At 39.7% G+C, this 24,079-nt stretch overlaps 1 long non-coding RNA gene across 1 annotated transcript in view; it reads right to left on the bottom strand.

Moving 5' to 3' along the window:
- Positions 1-11,134: 11,134 nt before the first annotated feature.
- The window catches only part of LOC138756137 (uncharacterized), a 29,166-nt gene continuing 16,221 nt past the window's right edge, over positions 11,135-24,079 (bottom strand). Inside the window, exon 4 of the long non-coding RNA XR_011352789.1 lies at positions 11,135-11,279. This is a non-coding gene — a long non-coding RNA (uncharacterized lncRNA). The remainder of the gene's footprint in view (positions 11,280-24,079) is intronic.

The raw sequence follows: 24,079 nt of genomic DNA, 5'->3' as shown, positions 1-24,079 counted from the left end.
GAGAATGTGTATCTGGTGATGGGATAACATTGTAGATGCTGGAAATCGCAGAGGATAATATGATGGACACTGAGGGTGGTGGGGTGGTAGGGGAATCCACTTGTTAATTGGCAGGCCTCCTCTACATTGGAGAGACTGGAAATAATCCAGTTGAGAACTTTTGCTTTGTTCATTGCAATAGCAAGGACCTCCAAGTAACCAACCATTTTAATTCCACATACCACTTCTATCCATTGTCTTCGAGCACTGCCAAAATGAGGTTACCTGTAAATTAGAGGACAACACCAGTTGGAGCTGTGCACTCTCCAACCAGACAGCATTAAGAGCGGCTTCCCCAATTTCTGTTAACCACCACACCCAAGTCTCTCTTTTTCCCTATCCCTCTTTCTCCTTTCCTCCAGCTCCCCACCCGTTCCACTTCCCTCTCCTTTCAGTGAGCTTCCCCCTCCCCCCATCAATTCTCTGCTTTTTATTTCTCTTCTACTCTCCCACCTGTATCTACCTATGGCCTGTGTTCCTCCCTGCCCCTTCCTCCCTTATCTCTTCTTCATCCCCAACCTTTTTATTCAGGCACCTTCCGGCCTTCTGCTCACATCTTGACAAAGGGCACAGGCCCAATCAGTTGGTTACTCTGTTTTGTATAAATGGTGCATAATCTGCTGAATTTCTCCAGCACTTCTGTGCTTTGCATTCGACTCAATGCCTGAAGACTTCCTTGTTTAAATTTTGTAACCTTGGATGACTTATCAATGAAATGAATAAATTATGCAGAAATATTTACACATTTTTATTTTATATTTTATTTTTAAATATCTAAGCAATTAGTGCGTATGTTTGTGCACCTTGGTCTGGACATATGCTGGTTCATCTGGTTATATATATCCAATCAGATGATAATAAACATAAAGTTGAATAGAAACCATTGAAAAATTGGGATAATCCAGGATATTGTAGGTCAGTGCCAAGTGGAGGAATGTGTTTGTTGATGAGAATTGAATGGCTCAGCATTCAAGAAAGTAGTAGAGGGCTTCCCGATAGGGAATGAATGTGTAAAGGGAATGGAGAATACAAATTCCTCAGAGGTGGAGCATGGGAGTGTTGTCCCGGAAGTAGGTGGGAAAGGACTGGATGGGGGAGGGGGGTTCAAGATGGTGTTAAGATATGAAGAGATGTTTGGTGGGGTAAGAGCAGGCAGAAACAGAGTCTGCTAGGACAGTTCCATTTATGAATTTTGAGTGGTAGGGAAGTGCAGGATTGAAGAAGGTAAACTATCAGGTTGGAGGCGGTGAGAGGAGATCTCCTGAAATGGTCTGTAATTATATCCTGATGATGACTGGTAGGGTCTTGCTCTAGGAGCAGATACAAAGTGGTGTCCAAGAGCTGGCACTTGACCTCAGCAATGCAGCTGCAACTGCATCACTCTTGAAGTTAAACAAGAAAGTCTGTTGAATACAATACACCTAAGTTCTGGAGAAACTCAGGAGGTCATGCAGCATCTTTTGGAAGTAAAGGGTAATCAACATCTCAGCCCTGAACCCTTGTCTGTAGGTTTGAAGGTGAAGGAGTTAGGGGGAAAATGTTTAGAGGAAACATGAGGGGGGATTTCTTTACTCAGAGAGTGGTGGGTGTATGGAACAAGCTTCCAGATGAAGTGGTGGAGAAAGGCTCGTATTAGCATTTAAGGAGAATTGAATATGTATATGGACAGGAAAGGAATGGTGGGTTATGGGTTGAGTGTAGATCAGAGGGGTTAGGTGGGAAAAAGTGTTCAGCATGAACTAGAAGAGCCAAGTTGGCCTGTTTCAATGCTGTAATTGTTATATGGTTATATGAATTTGGGGTCAATGTGGAGTGAATGGAGACTGAAGTTAGAATGGGTGAGTGGAGTGGATGGTTAATGTCCCACCAAAAATTCCAGGTGAACAGATCTTGAGTGGAAAACACATGAGAGCATCGTCCAATAGAAGGAGATCTGTTGGAGATGAGTATAGGATCATTAGTGAAAGCTTGGGATTCCTTGTGTTACGAGCCCCAGAGGACCCCAAAACCCAGCAGCAATAGATATTCACCAAGATAAATAGCTACTTAAACAAAAGTTGCTTTTAATTATCTTTAAAAGTTGAAAACAGAATCACACTTTAACTTATCACAATTAACTTAACTAATCTAACTTAATCCCCTTCTAATTCTAAGCACACGTGCATGTAATATGTATTAAATTTTAGAAAAGTTAATGGATTCACAGTCTACTCTCACTTCTCATTCCTCCAAGTTTACTCTTTGCAGGCAATTCTTATACTATGAAGTTCACCAGTCCTTGGTGCTTGAAAGGTAAATGGTTACTGCTCAGAAAGGTTCTTGTCAGTTTTCAAAGAGAGATTTGTTGTTCCTGGATGCAACTGATCCCTTTTAATCAGCCAAGTCAGTGTCTTGCCAAAGAAACCTGCCCCATCAGGGTTTTCCAGATGATAACCTCTTTCTTTCAGGTCACCACAGAGTTCTTTTTTGTTTCTCTTATTTCAAGTTAAACATTAGGCAGCCACAGTCCTCTTAACTTGCATGCACCACAATGGCTTTGACCAGGCTGAACTAAGCACTCACAACCTGTCTTCAAAATGGGGTTTTCCACAAGCTTTCCAGCTTGTCCTGTTCCAGTCCCAGCTGTTACTACTGACTGTGGCACTGCAGAACTGATCTCTTTCTCTCTCTCGCTCTCTCTCTCTCACTCTCTCTCTCTCTCTCTCTCTCTCTCTCTCTCTCTCTCTCTCTCTCTCTCTCTCTCTGAGAAAAAGCCTGTTTGACTCTCTCTGCTTGCAAAACCACATGACCCCCCTTAGAACAGCAATCTATGCTCCAGACAGCCTGAGGCTCAAAGTTACTCCTCTGATCTCTTTCATTTGTTGCTTTTCAAAACAACAATCCATTAGTAAAGTTTCTTGGGCACTCCCCAAAGTTTTTGACAGGAGCCACCTGTCATGCTTGAGCAGAGCTCCAGTATTTTAAATGAGATCTGTTCTGAAGTGTTTGTATGTGACCTACATTAAAAAACCTGCCACACTTTATCTCCCAAAATCCTATCTATATATAATATAAACACAAGATAATCAGTCACACTTGTCAAAGAATGAGGCACAGATAAGACAGCTGATGTAGCATTCAATATCATGACAGGCACAGAATCCATTGAGTGACAAGCATAGGTGAGACTATTGCTGAGGACGGACCATTCAGCACATCAAAACTCTGCCGTGTTAATTCTTAAAAGAACAATGGTCATCGATTTTGTGAAATAACTGGATTCCAATTCATCCAGAACAAAGGGTCCTCAGGATTAAGTCAAGGAAAATATCTGGAATGAGTGTAATTGTGTTAAGAGGAGTCAGATCAGGATGTGTCTTGGACAAAGAATTTAAACTGAAACCCAATGCAGCATGTGAGTTTAAGATTAACATTCAAAATAGGCCTGTGAGTCTGGGACTCTGAGATGTTAGCAATAAACTGGAAACTGACAACTACATATCTTTGCGGGTGGCATTCTGTACAAGCTGAGAATGCTTGTACTTTAACCAATTAATAATAGACTTGTTGAACCTGTTGAATTTTTTCTTATACATTTGTGTGAAGAAATAGACATGACTGCCATTCAGGCCTTTCTCACATATCAGAAACCCATCCAAATATTCTTTATTCTTAAGAATAACATTTTCTCCTCTCAGCTCCAGCACATCATTGGGTCACCACCATCCCCCATCTCCCACATGTCCTTTGTTCCTGTGCCACAGAACCAAAGCCAGGATCTAAACAAGGATCAACTATCTTTTCATCTGCACTTGTGAGAAAAAAATCTCCAAACTGCCAACTTTACTTCTGTTTGACTTCCACAGACCAACTTAAAAGCAAGGCTGAGAAGAGATAAGTACTGTATAATTCTTGGCCCTTTTAAGTGCTTAATCATTATCAGTCTTATCAGATTCCCTTCTAATTGATTCCTCATGCAAGGATCAGTTGAAACCACCTTCTTTTTACTAAAATTCCAGGATACAGGTCCTTTGGGCTAATCTAGGACAATTACCCACTTTGGGCTCAAAATCTCCTGTTCTTCAAAGTCTTCACATTCTCAACAGGCTTAGTCTATAAAGTATTTAACAAGATATTTGCAGAGAAGCCAGCTAGGTTTGTTAGATCTGAGACATCTTGCTCCTTGCACATTGCCAACATACATCACTCCACCAGCAGTGACAATGCCAAACTCCTCTACAGAATGAGATCTAGTGTTTTCTTCCTTATCTTCTCCATCCCTCTTTCCTCTAAAGACATTTATTGAATACTCACTCTATGACCCCATGCCTTGCCCCACTACCCCTTCCTCATTCCAATGTCTCATTTGGTCGAACTTTATGTGTTCACACTCTTGGTTTGCTCCTTCACTACACTGACTGCAACAACTCAAAAAGTTGGCTCTTTCGCAAGAGCAGCTGGGGAGAAGCAATACATCATGGTCTTGAGACAGTCATCCCTACCATGTATATGAGCAATGCAAAATTAGAGTTTACCTGTGTGTTATTGTTGGTGTACACTTTCCTTCCTCTAAAATAGACAATTTCTGTCCAGCGAGAGTTTGGTTCCCCTAACAAGAGTATTAAAGTCAACCTTCAATTACTGTATAGAACAGACAGACAGTCAACAGCGCATTTGTGGTACCCACCCAAAACTGGGAGCAAGAGTCTGGTACAGAACAGGCAGACAGTCAACAGCGTATTTGTGTGGAACCCACCCAAAACTGGCAGCAAGAGTCTGACAATTATTAAGTTCTCATCTTGTTTGCATCAACTAAGCAGGTGAGGTGTGGGGTCCTCAGTTTCATGCTGCCATGATACAGATATGTCATCCAGCCTCAATGCTGGAGGTAAAAGATATGAAGGGGGGGGTGCAACAGATGTTGAGGTGGGTTTCTGAAATTGAAGTGAAACATAGTCTTTGAATAGTCCAGGATCAACCTCTACAGTCCAGAGCATAGTGGTGGAGGGTGAGTGTATGCTCCAGATTATTCAGTTCACTGCCATTAATCAGACTTTTACTGAAATCACAGGAGCCCAATTTCTATTTAAAATTGGCCTTGCATACATATTGAACTGGAGGGAATCCAAACACATCTGGCATTTCAGAACTCTGTTAAAGGCAAAGGATTCTGGAAGAGGACACGGAGAAAACTAATGAAAGGAATGATGGCAATGAAGATGAACCCAAGAATAACATTGCTCAAACCAGGTTTAGGTTCACTGAGGCATACAAATCCCTAGTGTTACATATTTAAGGGTTGTTCCTGCCAATATTTCTCTGACACAGGCAGCTTTCAAGAAAAATGCTTTAGGTTAATCAGAAGTAGTGTATCGTGTGGGTTTATACAGCATAACAGCAAGTGATTGCAAATCAGGCAATTCCAATGAGATCATGAAACAAAACTATCAAGTCAATGACCAATAAGAATTAGACTCTTCCTTCTGGCATCATTTTCAGCAAGGATGAATGTCAAGTGGGACAACTGTTCAAATTCTTTTCAACACTACATCTCAAAGCCACTGCAAATATTTTATAGTTCTATATTACTGTTTTCCCTCAGTCATTAAATTCTCCAACATGATAATAATTTTCACGATTGAATAACTAACAGGATGTTCCTTCAGATAACATTAACTCCTCTCATTGCTTTGACACAGTGATGTTTTGCTTGACCGCCTCCCTGTTCTGCCCCAGTGCAATCTTTAATTACTTCAAAATCCAACAGCAAACTGTAGCTTTCTCCACAGCTTTCTCATGAATCCAACTTTGCATCGAGTAACAGATAATATTCTTGTTGCAAAGTGAAATATAGTCGGTGAGTCTGTTGACCTCTAAAACAGTTTCAAGGTACATTTCATAACAAAGGCTCTTATGACAAGCTATCCAATTTACTACCTCACCCCAACCTTTTTAGCATATCCCAGCAAAACAAACCAGGTTTCATTTTAAATTTCTGTGGAAGTAAGGTCCACTTTCAGTTCAGTCCAAATCATTGCAGAATGTTCTCAGCTCTCTTTTTATTAATTATTCCATTCTGTGAAATCTAATTAGCAACCCACCATGTTAAAGGGCTATTGGCTTCTGATTTGCTCCATCAAAACTCTTCCTAGGCCAAACCATTGACAATGTTTCCATCTAAAAATATATCCTACCACAAATAGGGCTGTATCAATAACTGATTCTGCCATGGCAAAAACCCTCATCTCTGCTTCAATGAACTCCTTGATCATAACTTTAGCACAACCTCCTGCACCCTCTTCCAACTTTTACATCAACTTCCAATGGTTTTGCAACCAAAGATATAGACTGCACAGAGCTGCAGCTTAATGGAAGCAACCACAATTTAAAATTGAATACCAATTTTTCTGATCCATGGTTATATGTTGATTTTATGAAATGTTGTCCATGAATTGTCAGCTGTCTGTATCTCCACATTTTTATTTCCAATGAAGTCAACTAAAACTCAAAAGACTCACTGTCTTATAAAAAAGATACAGTATATTTCTCAGCGCCTCTTCCACCCATATATTGCATTCCTATGCATTGAATTTCTAGGATGCCAGGAGTGTTGTAGTTCAAGTTAAAATTAACTGTTGGTGGTAAAAGACAATTCTGGCAAAAGCTGTACTCAGTTAGTGAAAATCCAATTTTAAAAACTGCAGATTCTGGAACTCTAATATAACATTCTAAATGCTAGAAATATTCAGTAGGCCAAGCTGCATCCGTGGGAAGAGAAACAGGGTCAGCATTTTAGGTTGAAGACCCTTTGGCAGAATTAGGAAGCAGACAAAAAAAGCTGCAGGGAGAGTGGTGAGGAGGATGTCTATAGGGTAAAACTGGGGTGACCACAGGGGATAAAGTGGAAACAAGGTTATCTGGTCAATGTCGCTGAGAGAGAGAGTGAGAAGGCATGCAAGAGAACGCTGACAAAAGAATGCAGGAGTTGCAAAATTGAGGGCAGGAAGACATACCCAGAAAGTCATGCCTGGCATATCCAGAGGAAGAGGAATAAAATGGGGGAACAAACAAACAAACCAAGTCAATATCACAGGTGGACGACTAATACAGATGGAAATTGGGTTTCCCGAGATCATAGAATTCTGAACAGAGTTCAGAAGGCTGCAACGTTCTCAGACAGAAGACACGATGCTGTTCCTCAAGCTTGCTTTTGGCCTCATTGTAAGGTGCAAGAAGCCACAGACCAAGTGGTCAGAGTGGGAGTAGTTTGACGAATTAAAGTGGCAGTTACATTGGTTTTAATAATACAAAATTATCCCAGTGGAGAAGTGACTTCTGAGGCATTCCAGTCTCAGGTGAGAGTTGACATTCATTTCAGGGTAATACCGAACAGTCATGAGTCCTATGGAATTAAACTATGAAAGAAAATATAGCACCTCAGGTACAGTATGAATTAATTTTCTACTTGAAATAAAGCTTCCATGTCTCTGGTGTAATTCAGAGTGCAACAAATTCAACTTCACATAAGGGATAGTGACTAAGAGGCTGCCCATTTAGGTGCAATTCAATACCTATGATCTAACCAGACACCTAAACAACAATTTTAGTCTGGCTAGATAGTAGTCCAGAAGTGACAAGGAAAAGGCCTTTCATTGAACAACACAAGGCACAAACATCCTTAACACCTGGATCTTATTGTAGATCTCCAGGACTGTCTGGCAATTCAAAAATGGACAAGGTCAAAAAGAGACGAATGAACCAACCCATTGGCAGAGGCCAAAAAATATTGGCGAGAAATAATGTCATAGAAATAAACAAACTACCATCATTGGATTTTCACTCTTTTTTACAGTAAAACAACTAAACTGGGTTCTGACACCCCTATTTGGGAATGCTCCCTTTACCTCCTCCTACACTACCAATACCAACCTACAACCCACCCCTCAGAACTCCTGAACCCACCTATTAGCTCAGGAACCAAATCCCTTTTACGGAAACAAGTTTCCAGGCCATTGTCTTCTGTGAAACTTTGCCCATTACAAGACCATTTAACAGTAGACCTATAACTCTTATAGTCATTGCCAAATATCAACATTTTAGAACCGCATGATTATATTACTGTTTTATGTTACATTAGTGAACATCTGTTACAAAATATGCTTGAGAAAATTTATGACTATGTCTAATAATCTACATGCATTTACAAAATTGTTCAATACAAACTAAGCCACATGAAAGAAAGATCCACAATATAAAAGAGCACTATATGGGGCAAATGATCCCAGAAACCATTTAATAACCATACCAGGCCACAGTGCCAAATTAGGACTCAAATGCATTTAATATGAAATCACTGAAATGCCAGATGGAAACCAAAAGATGCAGTACAATGTGATCTACATAAACATTTTTTTCTAAGAAACACAGTGTTTAAAATAGATTCTTATTTCAAGTTAAATGGAATATGTTTGATTTTTTTCCCCTACATACTATCCTGCCAACCTCCCCCCAACCTTTAGTTCCAACAATATCCAACCAAGGTTGAAAGTCCAATCTCAGGACCATTACCCTCTCAAAGAATTTGTGTAAATGTAAAGAATCAGAGGCTATTCAGCCCATTGAATGCAGAGCTATAAAAAAGTTTTTCTGTCTGATCTCAATTGCCAACTGTTGTTCTATAAGTTTGCACATTACAGCATGTCAAGTTACAAGAGTTCAATACCTCGCCACCGTTGGGTAGAAAAATTCTTCAACACCCTTCCCTCAAATTCCTCTACAATCACATGTAATATTTTTTTCCCAAGTATGATATCTCCTTTTCACCTTGTCTCAGAAATTTAAAATCTTCAATCTCCTCTGAACCAAAACAAATGACCCAAGCCAGCCCAATTTTCTCAGAACTTAATATTCCAGCCCCAACAATGTTATATAATTCTCCTGTGAAACTACTCAAATTTTAACAAATGCCCGACAGCTATGGCAGGGCCTAAATGACATAACCTGCTACAAAACCCAGTCCAGTGCCGAAGGAGACAGCAAAGCTTCACTTCCAGATGAACCCAATGCTTCTCCACACAATTTGACCACCAGAGCAAAGAAGAGCCACCCTTGTATCGTCCATTGTCAGTATCCAAACATGATATGTGGTCTGCCTTCAGAAGAGTGAATACAAGGAAAGCATCTGGTCTGGACAAGACACCCAGCTGAGTACCAAAAACCAAAGCTGACCATTTAGCCAATATATTCACAGATATCTTCAACATCTCACTCTGACAGGGCATGGTACGCACCTGTTTCAAACAGGTTTCAGTTATGTCAGTACCAAGAAGAGTGTGGTGACTTCCCTAAATGATGACCAACTAGTGACACACACATCAGTGATGAATTGCTTTGAGAGGCTAATGTTAGAGCACATCAACTCCTGTCTTAAGTTGTGACATAGATCCGTTCTAATTTTCCTACTGCAGCAGTAGCATGATGGCATCTCACTGGCTCTACACAAAACGCTGGAAAACCTGGACAACAAAGACACATATATCAGGATGCTCTTTATCTTCAAAAGGATATAGCAGGTTTGAAGAGGGTACAGAGGAGGTTTACCAGAATGATTCCAGGAATGAGAAGGTTAACATATAAGGAATGCTTACCAGCTCTTGGACTCTATTCATTAGAATATAGAAGAATGAGAGGGGATCTCATAGAAACATTTTGAATAATGAATGGATTGGACAGAGTAGATGTTTCCCCTGTTGGGTGATTCCAGGACAAGAGGGCACAGTCTTAGAATTTAAAAGTACCAATTTACAACAGAGATGAGGTAAAATCTCTTTAGCCCCAGGGTAGTGGATTTATGGAGAAGTGTGAATCTGTGGATTACTCTGCCACAGAGGGTGGTAGAGGCAGATTCGCTGATTATGTTCAAAAGAGAGTTAGATAAGACTCTAGTGGGCAAAGGAGTTAAGGGTTATGGGGATAAGGCTGGAAAGGGGTACTGATGGTAGTGATCAGCCATGATCTGTAAAATGGCGGTGCTGGCTCGACGGGCCGAAGGGCCTACTCCAGCTCCTATTGTCTATTGTCTATTGTCTATTGTTGCCACATACAAATGTAAAGGTCGGATATTTGGGGGAATTTAAAGAGGAAATTGATAGGTATCTAATTAATCAGGGAATCATGGGATATGGGGACAAGGCCGGAACTTGGAACTAGATGCGAGGACAATTTAGCACAGGAAGGTTTCATGGAGCAGACCTGATGGGCCAAATGGCCTGCTTCTGTTCCTTTTTGTTGTGATCTTGTGAAATTTCGGTATTTAACACCATCATCCTCTCAAAACTGATCCACAAACTCCAAGACAAGGGCTTCAGTGACCAACTGTGTAATTGGATCCTGGATTTATTCACCTCCAGAATACTCTCAGTGAGGATTGACAAGAACATTTCCTCCACAACTCCATCAATACCAGAGCATCATAGGCTGCATACTTAGTCCCCCTGCTCTACTCACTTTACACCTATGGCTATGTGGCTCGGTACGACAACAACACCATCTACAAATTTTCTGACGATACCAGAATAGTGGGGTGGTATGAAAAGGGGTGATGAGTCAGCATACAGGAGGAAGATTGAGAACTTGGCTGAATAGTGTACTAACAACAGCCTTTCCCAGCCAAACGTACTAATGTCATCAGCATATTAGCACCTCTACTTCCTGAGGAGTTAGCTGAGATTCAGTATGACATCAGAAACCTTGGCAAACTTCTACAGATGTGTAGTGGAATGAGTGCTGACCAGCTGCATCATGGCCTGGTATGGGGGCACCAATACCTCTGCGAGGAAAGCCCCTGCTAAAGGTAATGGACACAGCCCAGAACATCGAAGTCAAAACTCGCCCCACCATCAAGAAAATCTACATGGAACGCTGCTGTCGGAGAGCAGCAGCAATCATCAAGGATTCATGCCACCCAGACATGCTCGGTTCTCACTGCTGCCATGAGGAAAGAGGGATAGGGGCCACAAGACTCGTAACCACCAGGTTCAGGAACAGTTGCTACCCCTCCACCATCAGATTCCTCAACAGCAAACTCAGAGACTCATTTAAGGACACTTACTTTGCACAATATTTGTAACTGAATTTTTTTTCTCTGTATTGGACAGTTGGTTTGTTTACATGTTTTTCTTTGTTTACATTTCTCTCTTTTGAATATGGATCTTTTTCTTCAGTGCAGTTTTCATTTCTGAGAAGTAGAAATTCTGCTTGGCCTGCAGGAAAAAAAAGTATCTCAGGGTTGCATCTGATGTCACATCTGAACTCTGAAAATAAATCTGAATTTTAAACTTTGAATATTTCCTGCAATGTGGATACATGTTATATGTAGTGATCTTGAATTAATATCTCTATCTGCTCTTATTCCATAGTTTTTACAACTGTACAGCACAGTACGAGCCCTATGGTCCACAATGTTTTCTTGTCTTATATAAACCTACTCAATAATTAATCTAACTCTTCCCTCCCTCACACCCAATAACCCCCCCCCTCCTATTTTCCTTACATCTAAGTGCCTATCTAATAGTCTTCTCAATGTCCCTTTTGTTCATTTTCCTCCTCTCTCACTGCCACCATTAACCCAGTGATTGGATGACCTCTAGAAGTTATTCCCATGGCAACCCTGGCCTCAACCTAACAAATATTCTTCTTATCACATCCAACCTATGACCATTGGCCACAGGAGCAGAAATAGACTATTCAGCCCATCGAGTTTGCCCTGCCATTCAATCATGGGCTGATCCATTTTCCCACAGTTCCACTCCATGGCCTTTTCTCCTTAATCCCTGATGCCCTGGATAATCAAGAATCTACTGTATCAGTCTCCGCCTTGAATGCACTCAATGGCCTGGCCTCCATAATCACCTGTAGCAACAAATTACACAGATTCATCCCACCCTCTGGTAAATAAAATTCTTCACCTCTGATTTAAGTGAAGTTATGCTCTCTTATCCTTGATTCTCCCACCATGGGAAGCAACCTTTCTTCATCGACTCTCTCCATGCCTTACATTCCAAATGTTCCAATGAAATCACCCCCTCATTCCCCAAATTTTCAAGAGGCATTAAACATTCCTCATCTGATAACCCTTTCATTCTAGGAATTATCCTTGTGAACCTCCTCTGAACCCTCTCTAACGTCAGTGCATCCTTTCTAAAATGAGGAGCCCAGAACTGCTCACAATACTCCAGGTGAGGTCTAACCAGTGCCTTATTAAGCCTCACATCCCTGCTCTTATATACTCATCCTCTTAAAATGAATGCCAGCTTTGCTTTTGCCTTCTTCACCACTGACTCAACCTGCAAATTTATCTTCAGGGGACCTCCATGAAGATGCCCAGGTCCCTATGCATATGAGAATTTTCAATTTTCTCCCTATAGTCTGCTAATTTATTTCTTCTACCGAAGTTCATGATCATACACTTTCCGACATTGTACAGCCTCTCCCCTACTCATGATCTTGGCAACTTATGACCATCCGTTCATACAACTGAAAAGAAATACTGTATAAATGTTTAAAAATATTTGTAAATATAAAAATTATGCTTGATTGTTCATCCACCGGTGCTAACGACTGTGTGGGTATGATAGCAACCATCAGATGATTACCCATCATTGTGTACATCACAGCATCTCTCTCAATTTCAGGATAAAACAATGCTGTGCAGGAACAGTGGGCTGTTGGGAGAACATGGGGCAGTGGGGTCAGTGTGGGGACTGATAGTGGGCTGCCTGGAGAGCGCAGGGAAGTTGGTTGTGTGGTGATCGATAGTAGACTGTTGGGAGAGTGCGGGGTAGTGGGATCAGCATGGGGACTGATAGCGGGCTGTCGGGAGAGCGTGGGGCAGTGGGATCAGTGTGGGGAGTGATAGCATGAGGACTACATGCCATGCTAACATATGTCTGACTTACATCCATTTTGAGATCAGTGGGATGTATGTCGGGGAATGGCTGTATTTCATTTGCCACTTTCAAGATAAGTCGAGTTTATTATCATCTGATTCTAGAAGTACAATCCAATGAAACAGTTTTCTCTGGTCCTTGGTGCAAAAATATGCAGACACACAACTAGACATAATGCACCCACAGACAAATTATACAAATGCAAGACGAGTAGATATAGTTTTGTACAAATGTGAATCTTGAATGGTTAGTGTGAGCTGCTTCCTTTGGTCATTCAGCAGTCTCACTACCCATGGGAAAAGCTGTTCCTCAGCCTGGTGGTGCTGGAAGAGATACTCCTGTATCTCTTCCTCGACGGGAGCAGCAGGAAGATGCTGTGTGTGGAGTAGAAGAGGTCCTCAATGATTTTGTGTGCCTTCTTCAGGCAAAGATCCCAGTAGATCATGTCAATGGTGGGAGGGAGAATCCAGTGAATCTCTCTGCCACACTTATGTGGATTTACCTCCAATCCATTTATTTCCAGAAACCACACCACACTGTGATGCAGCCTGCCAGATGCTCTTGATAGAGCTCCTATAGGAGGTTAACCTCTTCTCTGTTGTGTGACTCATTGTTGGTACTGATGAGGCCAAACTACTGTTATGTCATCTGCAAACTTGATGACACTGTTGGAGCTGAATCTGGTGAGAACATTAGCTGCCTTCCCAATATAGCGAGATTGAAATAAATCCTTCAAAAAGGACAAGGAAACCCAATGATCTTCTGGGAAATATTGATAACCCTTTGAAGATCCCTCTTATCTGCTGCTGTGCAGCTGGCAAACACATGGGAAAGCAGTAAATCAGCACACTTTCAATAGAGCAGTGATAGAAGGACACCGATAACTTTTCCTGTAGATTGATTTCCCTAAAGATTCTCAGGAGATGTTGAGATTGGCATAGTCAATATCACAGTGGTATAAGTAGTCAAAGAAATATCTTCAGCCAGATATGTTCCCAGCAACTTAAACGTTATTCCCAGCAACTTAAAAGTCGTGACCCTTTCCGTACAGTCCCCATTAATATACAATGGAGCTGGGGCCATGCTGTTCCTCCTAAAATCCATTACGAGCTCTTTCGTCTTCAAGGAATTCAATACCAGGTTGTTTTCCAAGCACCACAATGACAGTCCCTATAGGCAGACTTGTCGCCCATTGAAATGAGCCAATCACCGTCATTTCATCTCCAAATTTTATGATGGTATTAGAGGGATACTCAGAGACACAGTCGTAGATATAAAGAGAGTACAACATTGGGCTCAGCACACGGCCCTGTAGTGAACCAGTGCTAAGTGTAAGAATAGGGGAATAATGAGTGCCCATTTTTACAGTTTGGGAATGATTTGTTAAAAATTCCTTGATCCTTAAACAAATAGATCTGGAAAATCCTAAGTCAATGAGTTTGACAACCAGTTTGCCTGGAATAACAGTATTAAAAGCAGAATTAAAGTCTATATTGAAAAAAATCCTCATGTAGCATCCCTGTTGTTCTAAGTGGGTCAATGCCAAGTGAAGAAAAGTGGTGATGGTATCCACAGTAGACCTATTAACTCTGAAACAATCTGATGTGGATTGAAGGTGGGTGAGAGACTGGCATTAATATGCTGCAAAATCAGCCCCTCAAAGCACTTCATGATGTTGGAGCTACCAGTTGATAGACGTTGAGGCCCTTTTTTTCTGTTTTTTTATATTTTATTTATTCAACATATATAATATCAAGTAATTGACAATAATAAACTATAGTAACATAATTGAATGTTAACAAATATATGCTTAAACTATATAAAAACCTAAAAACTAATAAAGAAAAAAAACTAACTGCTATAAATAAAAACTAAACCCATTATTAGCCCACCCTCCCCCCTAAATTTGTCTAATCCCAAAAATAAATTATACGATATTTCATGATAAATGATTACAAATAATTAATTTAAATTGCATCAGCTGACATTCAGAGACCTCAAAAACATTATAAAATTATTATATCTTCAGGGAATATGTCACTGATCAAGAAAAATACATTTTAAAAATCATAATTTTAATTTCATTATTTTAGCATACGGACCCCAAATTTTCAAAAATAAAGAATTAAATTACACATTATTTTTAAGGGTAATTAAATTACCCTTAAATTAAACATTTTTTTTCTAATGGAATATACCTTTGAATCGCAGCATGCCATGTATCTAATGTTAATGAAACATCAGATTTCCTTGCTATTACTAAGACCAACTTAACAAATTTTAATTGAAAATATGACAGAGATAATTTAGGAGTGACACTTTCAGAATTTCCTAACAAAAGTAATTCAGGGTTTAAAGGAAAGTTTTCTCCCATTATCCATTGCAAAAATTTACTAATAGAAACCCAAAAAAGGGTTAACCTTTGAACAAGACCACATAGAATGAAGAAAAGTTCCAATTTCTGTTCCAAATCTAAAACAATAATCTGATCATTTCAATCACCATCTACTCAATTTTTGAGGAGTAATATATAGTTGGTGTAAAAAATTATAATGAAGTCATCTATATCATACATTGATAGTATTTGTCATAACTTCTTTACATAAGTTTTTCCAGACTTGTTGATCTATTATCGTGTCTAAATCCCATTCCCATCTTTATTTTGAATTAAACAACCCTACTTTAGGTGTCTGTTCTTGTAACAATATATATTCAATTGAAATAATTTTTAATCATTCCATCAACCATAATTTGTTCCAAATTTGAAGGATCCTTTAAAATCATTTCTGATCCTAGTTTCTCTCTTAAAGAAGCTCTCAATTGAAAATAACAAAGTATTGTATTATGAGGTATATCATATTTAATCATTAATTCATCAAAAGACATCAATCTATTATTATTATTATTATGACAAACCCCCAATTTAGAGATTCCCTTAAAATACCATATATTTTAAAAAGGATTATCTTTTGAAAAAAGTCAATAAGGGACTAATTAATGGTGTTTTTAGAGAAAAGATATTTACATCATTGTCTAATCTCACTTTATTCCAAATATTCAACAAATGTTTTAATGTTGGAGCTTCCTTTTCTATTACACGAGATTTAGAATCCCATTTATAAATTAACTCATCTTGTCTAACTTTTCCTATCTTATTTAATTCAATATCCCCCCCCCCCACCCCATGATGGTCTAATTTTAACAAACATAAAAACTAAAAACCTTAATTGTGCTACTCTGTAATAATTCTTAAAATTGGAAAGTTGTAGTCCTCCTATTTAATATTTACATGTTCATTTTTCTAATGACTTTTCTTACCATCTTCCCTTTCCAAAGAAATTTCCTAACTTGCTTATTTAAATCTTGAAAAAATTTTGAGGTAAATGTATAGGTAAAGTTTGAAATAAATATTGAATTCATGGAAAGACATTCATCTTAATACAATTAACTCTCCAAATTAATGTAATTGGTAAACTTACCCATTTCTTTAAGTCTTCCTCTATCTTTTTAAATATTGGAATTTAATTCATATAAATTTTTCAAATTAGTATCAATACTTAGACCTAAATATTTAATCTTATCTGTCCATTTAAAATGAACCATTTGTCTACATTGTGAATAATCTCCTTTTACAAGTTCCATTACCTCAGTTTTATCCCAATTTATCTCATATCCTGAAATTTTCCCATTATTTAACAGTTGACTATAAAGTCTTGATAATGATGTTTGTGGTTGAGTTAAATAAACTAATACATCATCAGCAAATAAACTAATTTTAAGTTGTATCTGATTTATCTCAAATCCCATTAATTGTTGATCATCTCTGATCTTTTGTGCAAGTTGTTCTATAGCTAAAGCAAAAAAAGCTAATGATAAAGGACACCCCTGCCTACTAGATCTATTTAAATTAAAAGATTGAGATATCTGTCCATTTGTTATCACTTTAGCTTTGGGACTTCTATAAGGCCTTAATCCAATTTGCACCAAAACCAAATGTACTTAACACTTTAAATAAAAAATCCCACTCCAACCTATCAAAAGCTTTATCTGCATATAAAGCTACAATAAGACTCGAATCTTCTTTCTTCTGAGCTAAATGAATTATACTCAATAGCCTTACTATATTCTCTGAAGTTTGTCTATTTTTAACAAAACCCATCTGTTCATGTTTATTAAATCAGGAAGATATTCATTAATCCTATTCACTAATACTTTTGCTCCAATTTTATAATCTACATATAACAAAGATATAGGTCTACAAGAAGTAGGCTTTAAGGAATAATCATAATTATCACCATAGAAAAGGTTTCTGGAAGACAATGTTGTTTAGAAGCCTGTTCTATTACTTTCATAACTAATAGAATCAATAAATATTTAAACTCTTTATAAAAGTCAGCTGAAGCCCATCTTCACCCAGAGATTTATTATTTTGTAAATTAGTAAATGCAACACAAACCTCCTGCTCAGTGAAAGGCTCTCTAATTGTTCTAAACTTTCTTGAGTTAAACACGGTATTGACAATTGTGACAAAGAATCATCTATAGCCTCTTCATCTTGTAATGATTCAGATGTATATAACTTCTCATAAAATTCCTTAAATAAATCATTAATTCTTTGTGGTTTATACGACACTTCAACATTATCCTGCAGTGTTGCATTAATTGTTCTAGAAGATTGTTCCGCTTTTAATTGCTAAGCCAGAACTTTATGTGATCATTCCCCTAACTTATAATATTTCTGCTTAGAACGTAATATCATTTAAAACAACTGAATATGCTGTCTTATAAATAAACAAAATTCCGGTCTTTTCAATAATAAGGAATTCAATCTCCATCTATAAGATGAATATTGTTTTTCTGCAAATTCCAACTCAATCAGAAGAGGAGAATGATCAGATATTAATCTAATCTTATAATCCACACCAATATCAATTAGATTATACTATATTTCTTGAAGATTTATCCAATACAGGTTCCAGACAAAAATTAACATCACCACCCTTCAGCGGCTCCAGGAGAAAGTCCCGCAGCTTCACTGAAAAAGTAGGCCCAGGTTCTTTATCGTTCCTCGGTGGAGTAATTTTTAAAGTTTTTTCTTTTGTCGGTGGCAATTTATTCTCAATTGTCGATACTTTAGATGAACTTTAAAATAACTTTAATAATAAAATCTTTACTTTTTTTAATTAAAATCCCTGGGAGTCGTAAGGGTGCACTGCATTCCCTACGGCATCACATGACCTCTCCGTTGAGGCCCTTGATAGCCTTCTTCTTAGGCAGTGGGATGATTGTAGCAGCCTTTTGGCATGGGGGATAATAGATTTTGACAGGGGCCTGTTGAAAATCTTCATGACGACCTCCGAGAAAAGGTTCGCACACTCCTTCAGCATCCTGACTGACACACCATTGGGGCCGGCGGCTTTCCTTGTGTTCACCTCTCTAAGCACCCATCTTACTTCATGTTCTTGGTACAGTGAGGACATGACTGTTAGGGCCAAGTTGGTATGTTGACCAAAGATTTGTCCACTATCAATGTTTTCTCACTTTTTCAGTTCTGTGAAATGTCAGTGATCTGAAACATGAACTGTTTCTCCTTCCACAGATGCTTCCTAGCCTGCTGAGATTTTGCAGCATTTTCTGCTTTTGCTCCAAATCCCTAGAATGACCAGTTTTCTTGATTCAACTAATGTTATGCTGACTGGACTGTAAATCCATTTTTCCCTTTTCGACTGTTTCAACTTTCTAATCCTGCGGCCCCCTGCATTTTACCTTTGGAGATTGTTGGATGATGGACAGAGTAAATTACAAACTACTGGAGGAACTGAGGGGAGGGGAGGGAGATGAAGGAACTGTCAATGTTTCAGGTTGAGATTCTGCCTCAAGACTGAGTGAACTGGATAGATGGCTAGTGTAAAGAGAAAGGGAGGGTGAGGCAGTGGATGATAGATGATAGGTGAAAGGTGGACTGAGGAGGGGTAAGGGATGATGCGTAGATGAAGCCAGGTAGGGGAGGAGGATGGGGCTGAGAGACGGAGGCATGTGAATTATAAGTGGAAGCAGACAAAGAGGAAAAAGGGCCATTGGAATCGTAGGTGGCAGGTGGGAGGAGGGGGAGAAGGAGGTAGCATCAGGAGGGAGATATGTGGGGACACAGAAGCTACCAGTGCTGGAATCTGATAACAAAAGTGATATGGAAACATTAAGGGAGAGGTAAAGAACAGATGTATGTGAGTAGTAGATGGATGGAACCAGAAGGGAGAGGAGAGGAAGGAAAATGTATGATAGAGTGCTCAATAATACATATAGGAAAGAGATCAAAAAAATGGGAGGATTGGAGATGGATCAGAAGAGAAAATAGGATGGGGTTAGGAACTCAAGAAGTAAGGGTCACTTGAATTTGGAAAATACAATGTTCATACCATTTGGCTGTAAACTACCCAGACAGAGCATAAGGTGTTATTTCTCTAGTTTGTGTTGGACCCCACCCTGGCAAAGGAGAAAATGCAAGGATGAACCAGTCAGTGTGGGAATGGGTCTTACCAACATAGAGGGTGCCACATCAAGAATGTAGTACACAAGGTGGGAGGAGGTGCAAGCATGTGAATCTTTGAGGCAAATTCTCACCTGTGTTTAGGTTCCTGGATGATGGTGGAACAAGAGGTGCAAGACAGGTGTTGCAGGAAGTGGGTGGATGTGTGGATAGAGGTGTGTGGACCAGGGAGTCACAGAAGATTAAAGGGGTGCTGGTGGGATAAAAGGTCAGGGCTGAGGAAACTTAATCCCTATTCTACATGGTGCAATGTGACTGACAGCTTAATTTTGAGAAATGGAGGAAATGTGAAATAGAGTTCCATCAATTACACGAGATGGGAAGACATCTGGAATGAAAGGCCTAATTTTGACAGCAGATGTGGTAGAGGTAGTGAAACAAAGAATGGGGTGGCTCCCTGAGAAGAGACAGTGGGAGGAGGTATCATTCAGATCAGATCAGATACATTTTCAATCTCTCTTTACTGCAGTCGGATGTTCCAAGTTCTTCAAGAGCTTTTGGCAACAACTGCAAATATAATTGAAGATAGGCCCAGGGCTTCAAAATCAATTTTACCTTCTAAATCAATTTCTTCTCCAGTTTTAATGAGCCGCTGATGTAATGACTATGTTTGAAGAGTTAACAAAGCAAAATGAGAATATGATTTTTTTTATGACCAAGTTTTCAGAAAATAGATGAGCAATTTGCTGAAATGAAGGTGAAAATGACTGACATGTATGGAGAAATTACTTTATTAAAGCAGATGTTGTTAAATAAACTTTTGCTAATTCTTTGCCAGATTACAAGCTGAGCCAAGATTTTTGAAATAAACCATTGGTGAATGTAATTAAGATCAAGAATGGGAATGGGAATGGGAAGAAAATGCTGGAAACTGCACAACTGATTGAAGTGGATGATGATATTCAAGTTCAGCATGGACTATAAGATAATTATTTGTACATGTATTTTTTTGTGAGGTTCAGTTGAGGGGAGGTGGATGACCCTGCTGTTTCCGAAGTCATCAGCCACCTGCGGTATTGACCACACCCGGTCAGCTGAGGGGGATAATACTCTTGTAGTAGTTTGTCTTTTAGGGATTTTTTGGGGGGAGTTATTTAGGGCAGGGTTTTTTTGTAGTTTTAGAGGAGCTTTTTTTATTTTTTTTAGGAGCCTTTATTTTGTATTTATATTAGCTGTGTGAGGTGCCACTTTTTGTCATTGTAACACTATGTCTAATTTGAATTTTGTGACTTTTAATGTTAAAAGTCTTAATAACTCGATTAAAAGGAAGTGTGTTCTAACTTATATTAAGAAGATGAGGGTAGATATTGCTTTTTTACAAGAAACTCAATTGACTGGAAAGAGAACATTTGAAATTGAAAAGGGATTGGGTCGGACATCTTATTGTGTCCTCCTTTAATTCTAAAGCTAGAGGTGTAGCTATTTTAATACATAAAAAAAGTTACCTTTTGCATTAGAATAACCTTTGGTCAATGCTGGTAGAGGTATTGACTGTTAATTGTAAAATAAAATTTCATAAGCTTGAACTTTGTTGAATGTTTATGCTCCTAATGTGGATGGATGAACAATTCATCACTGATGTTTTTTGGGTCTGAATCAGGCGAATGAAAATATTTTAGTTGGAGGAGATTTTATTTGTTGTTTGTTTATCCTTTGTTGGATAAATCTCCAAAAGCTTTGAAGAAATCTAAGATGGCTGATCGTCGGTCAGTAATTATAAAGGAACTGAATTTGGTAGAAATTTGGAGGAGATTGAACCCGACTAAGTAGGACTTTTCATTTTATTCAGCGAGATACGAGTCTTTTTCTTGAATTGACTTGTTTTTAATATCAGCCCAGCTACAAGGGAGAATTACCCATGCTGAATATAAAAGTAGAAAAAAAAGAAACGTCACCTCCTCACTGACAGTCAACACAGGCACACCTCAAGGATGCATGCTTAGCCCAGTGCTCTACACCCTCTACATCCATGACTGTGTGGCTAGTCATAATTTGAATGCCATCTAAAATTGCTGATTTCGCCACGTTCGTTGGCAGAATCACAGACAGCAATGAGGAAGCGTATAGCACAGAGATAGATCTGCTGAATGAGTGATGTCACAACAGCAAACTTGCACTCAATGTTACCAAAACTGAGGAACTGTTTGGACTTCAGGAGGGGGAAATCAGAAGAACACAACCCTATCCTGATCGAGGGGTCATCAGTGGAAAGGGTTAAGAACTTCAAATTCCTGGGTATCAACATCTCTGAAGGTCTATCCTGGGACTTCTATGTCGACGCAATTATGAAGAGAGCTCACCAGCAGCTATACTTAGTGAGGAGTTTGAGCAGATTTGGCATGCCTCCTAAGATTCTTGCAAGTTTCTACAGGTGTACTGTGGAGAGCATTAAGACTGGTTGCATCACTGTCTGATTATAGAGGTGCCAATGAACAGAACAGGAAAAGGCTACAGAGAGTTGTGAACAAAGCCAGTGAAATCATGTCTTCACTCCATTAAGAACATCTACATGATGTGGTCCTCTATCCTCAAAGACCCTCACTACTCAGACTATACCCTCTTCTCACTGCTGCCATCCAATGGTATAAAACAGCTTCTTCCCCTCTGCCATCAGATTTCTGAATGGACAATGAACCACGGACACCACCTCACCTTTCTCTTCTTTTGCATTTTTTTAATGTAATTTGTAGCAATTTTGCATCTGTAAAGCTGTGCAAAGCAACACATTTTGTGACATGTTTATGACAATAAATTCTGATTCAGCTTCATGTAATAGAACAAAAATGTAATGTCATAAGGCAGACAAAGATTCGCCATCAGCATTGGCCAGTACCCCTTAATGTCAGAGAAAGAGAAGTAAAAGAGCTCTCTCAAACTCATTGAGTGTCCATGGATTTGCCTCCAGTGATACCACAATCTCTGCAGCCACACAAGACTCCAACTCAATTCAAACCATCAACAACCACAGCCCAGATCCAAACCTCTGACATGATGAGGAAACCTTCACTGCTCAGGGGCACCCTCTCAAATCCCGATACCTAGTTCTCATGAGCCTGTCTTGAGCAGCCCACAGCCTGGTGTGAGCCCTCCGACCTCAGGTTGCCAGCAGCCAGCAGCCTTTGTAGTTTCCTTGCCCACAAGTCACCAACAGCTTTCCACCTTTGTGTGTCTTTCAGGCACAGAGACCCTTGCTGGGCCCCTACTGTGGTTACCATACTTAGGCCCACCTCCTCTTCTTCTCCTTCTCAATAGAGGGTGGTGAGGTGTGCTGTTCTCTTCATTTCTGGTGTCCTGCACCAGTCTTCTGCTCCCCTGGAGTCTGCAACCTGTCATGGCTACTGATGAACGCATTCACTGCAATCTTGGATGCAAACCCTGTGGTCACAAGATTTCAAATAAAACACTGTTGGCTCCTCTGACAGGTCATTTAAAGCCTGAATAGAACTGTCAGCAGTACGACTGGACAATAGAGGCCTGCAGGAGAATGCTGTGTCTCCACTCCCTGCTTTCCCCAGGTCCACACCAGTGGCAGTGTGTCCTTGGGTCTATAGCCTGTCTCCTGAGATGGAGACAGAGGGATCCAGAAAGGGGAGGGTAATGCTGGAAATGGACCAAGTGAACTTCAAGGCAGGATGGAAGATAGCGGTAAAGATTAAATAATTGATGAGTTCTGCATAGGTCCAGAAAACAGTAGCAATTCAGTCATCGATGTAATGGAGAGAGAGTTGGGAATGGTAGCAGATAAGATTTGGAACAAATACTTTTACAAGTAGCTAAGGTCCATTCAAGAGTTTGACGAAGGGAGAGGAATCAGAATGAAGTTGTTCTGCCAGGCAGACAGGAGTGTTGGTGGAGAGGGACTGGTTGGGTCTTTTTGCAGAAAGAACATTTTAAGACTTCATGATGGGGTCTGGAAGTGCAACATCATAGTGAAGGCATGGTGGTGGGAGCCAGAGAACAGTAACATTTCCACTTTTCACGCAGAGTGTAATAGCATGTGCAACGAGCTGCTAGAGGTGGGTACCATTACAATGTTTAAGGCATACAGAAGAGTACATTGATATGGAAGGTTTAGAGGGATATGGGCCAAAAGCAGACAATTGGGACGAGCTGTGCCTGGCATGGATGAGTTGCGCTGATGGGCCTGTTTTTACACTGTTTAACTCCATAAGTCTCATTCAGCATCTAGTCAATCTAAACACACGATGGGCAAAGGATATCAAAGGAAAGAGTTGGTGCCCACCATGATTTAAAAGATGAAATGCATGTGGAGGCAGGGGATATACATTTTGTACCATGTAAAATGTGACCCCCTGCAGTGAACTGGAATTCACTGGCTGGCTCCACCCCCATCTGCCCATATATAACCCTGGTTTCCCTTATAAACCCAGAACCCTTCTGAAGACTACTGTGAGACCCTCCCCATAGTTATAAGCTAATAGAAGCATTTGTTCTCCCTATAAGATGGAAGCGCCACTCAAACCTGGTATGTTGCTGATAGACCCATTGCCCCCAACGTGGCTGAGGAGTTCACATTCTGGCTAGGTTGCTTCCAGATCTACCTGAAT

This window comes from Narcine bancroftii, chromosome 3, assembly GCF_036971445.1.
Source record: "Narcine bancroftii isolate sNarBan1 chromosome 3, sNarBan1.hap1, whole genome shotgun sequence".
In the NCBI taxonomy this organism is placed as follows: Eukaryota; Metazoa; Chordata; class Chondrichthyes; order Torpediniformes; family Narcinidae; genus Narcine; species Narcine bancroftii.
This window is presented reverse-complemented; position numbering and strand designations above follow the sequence as displayed.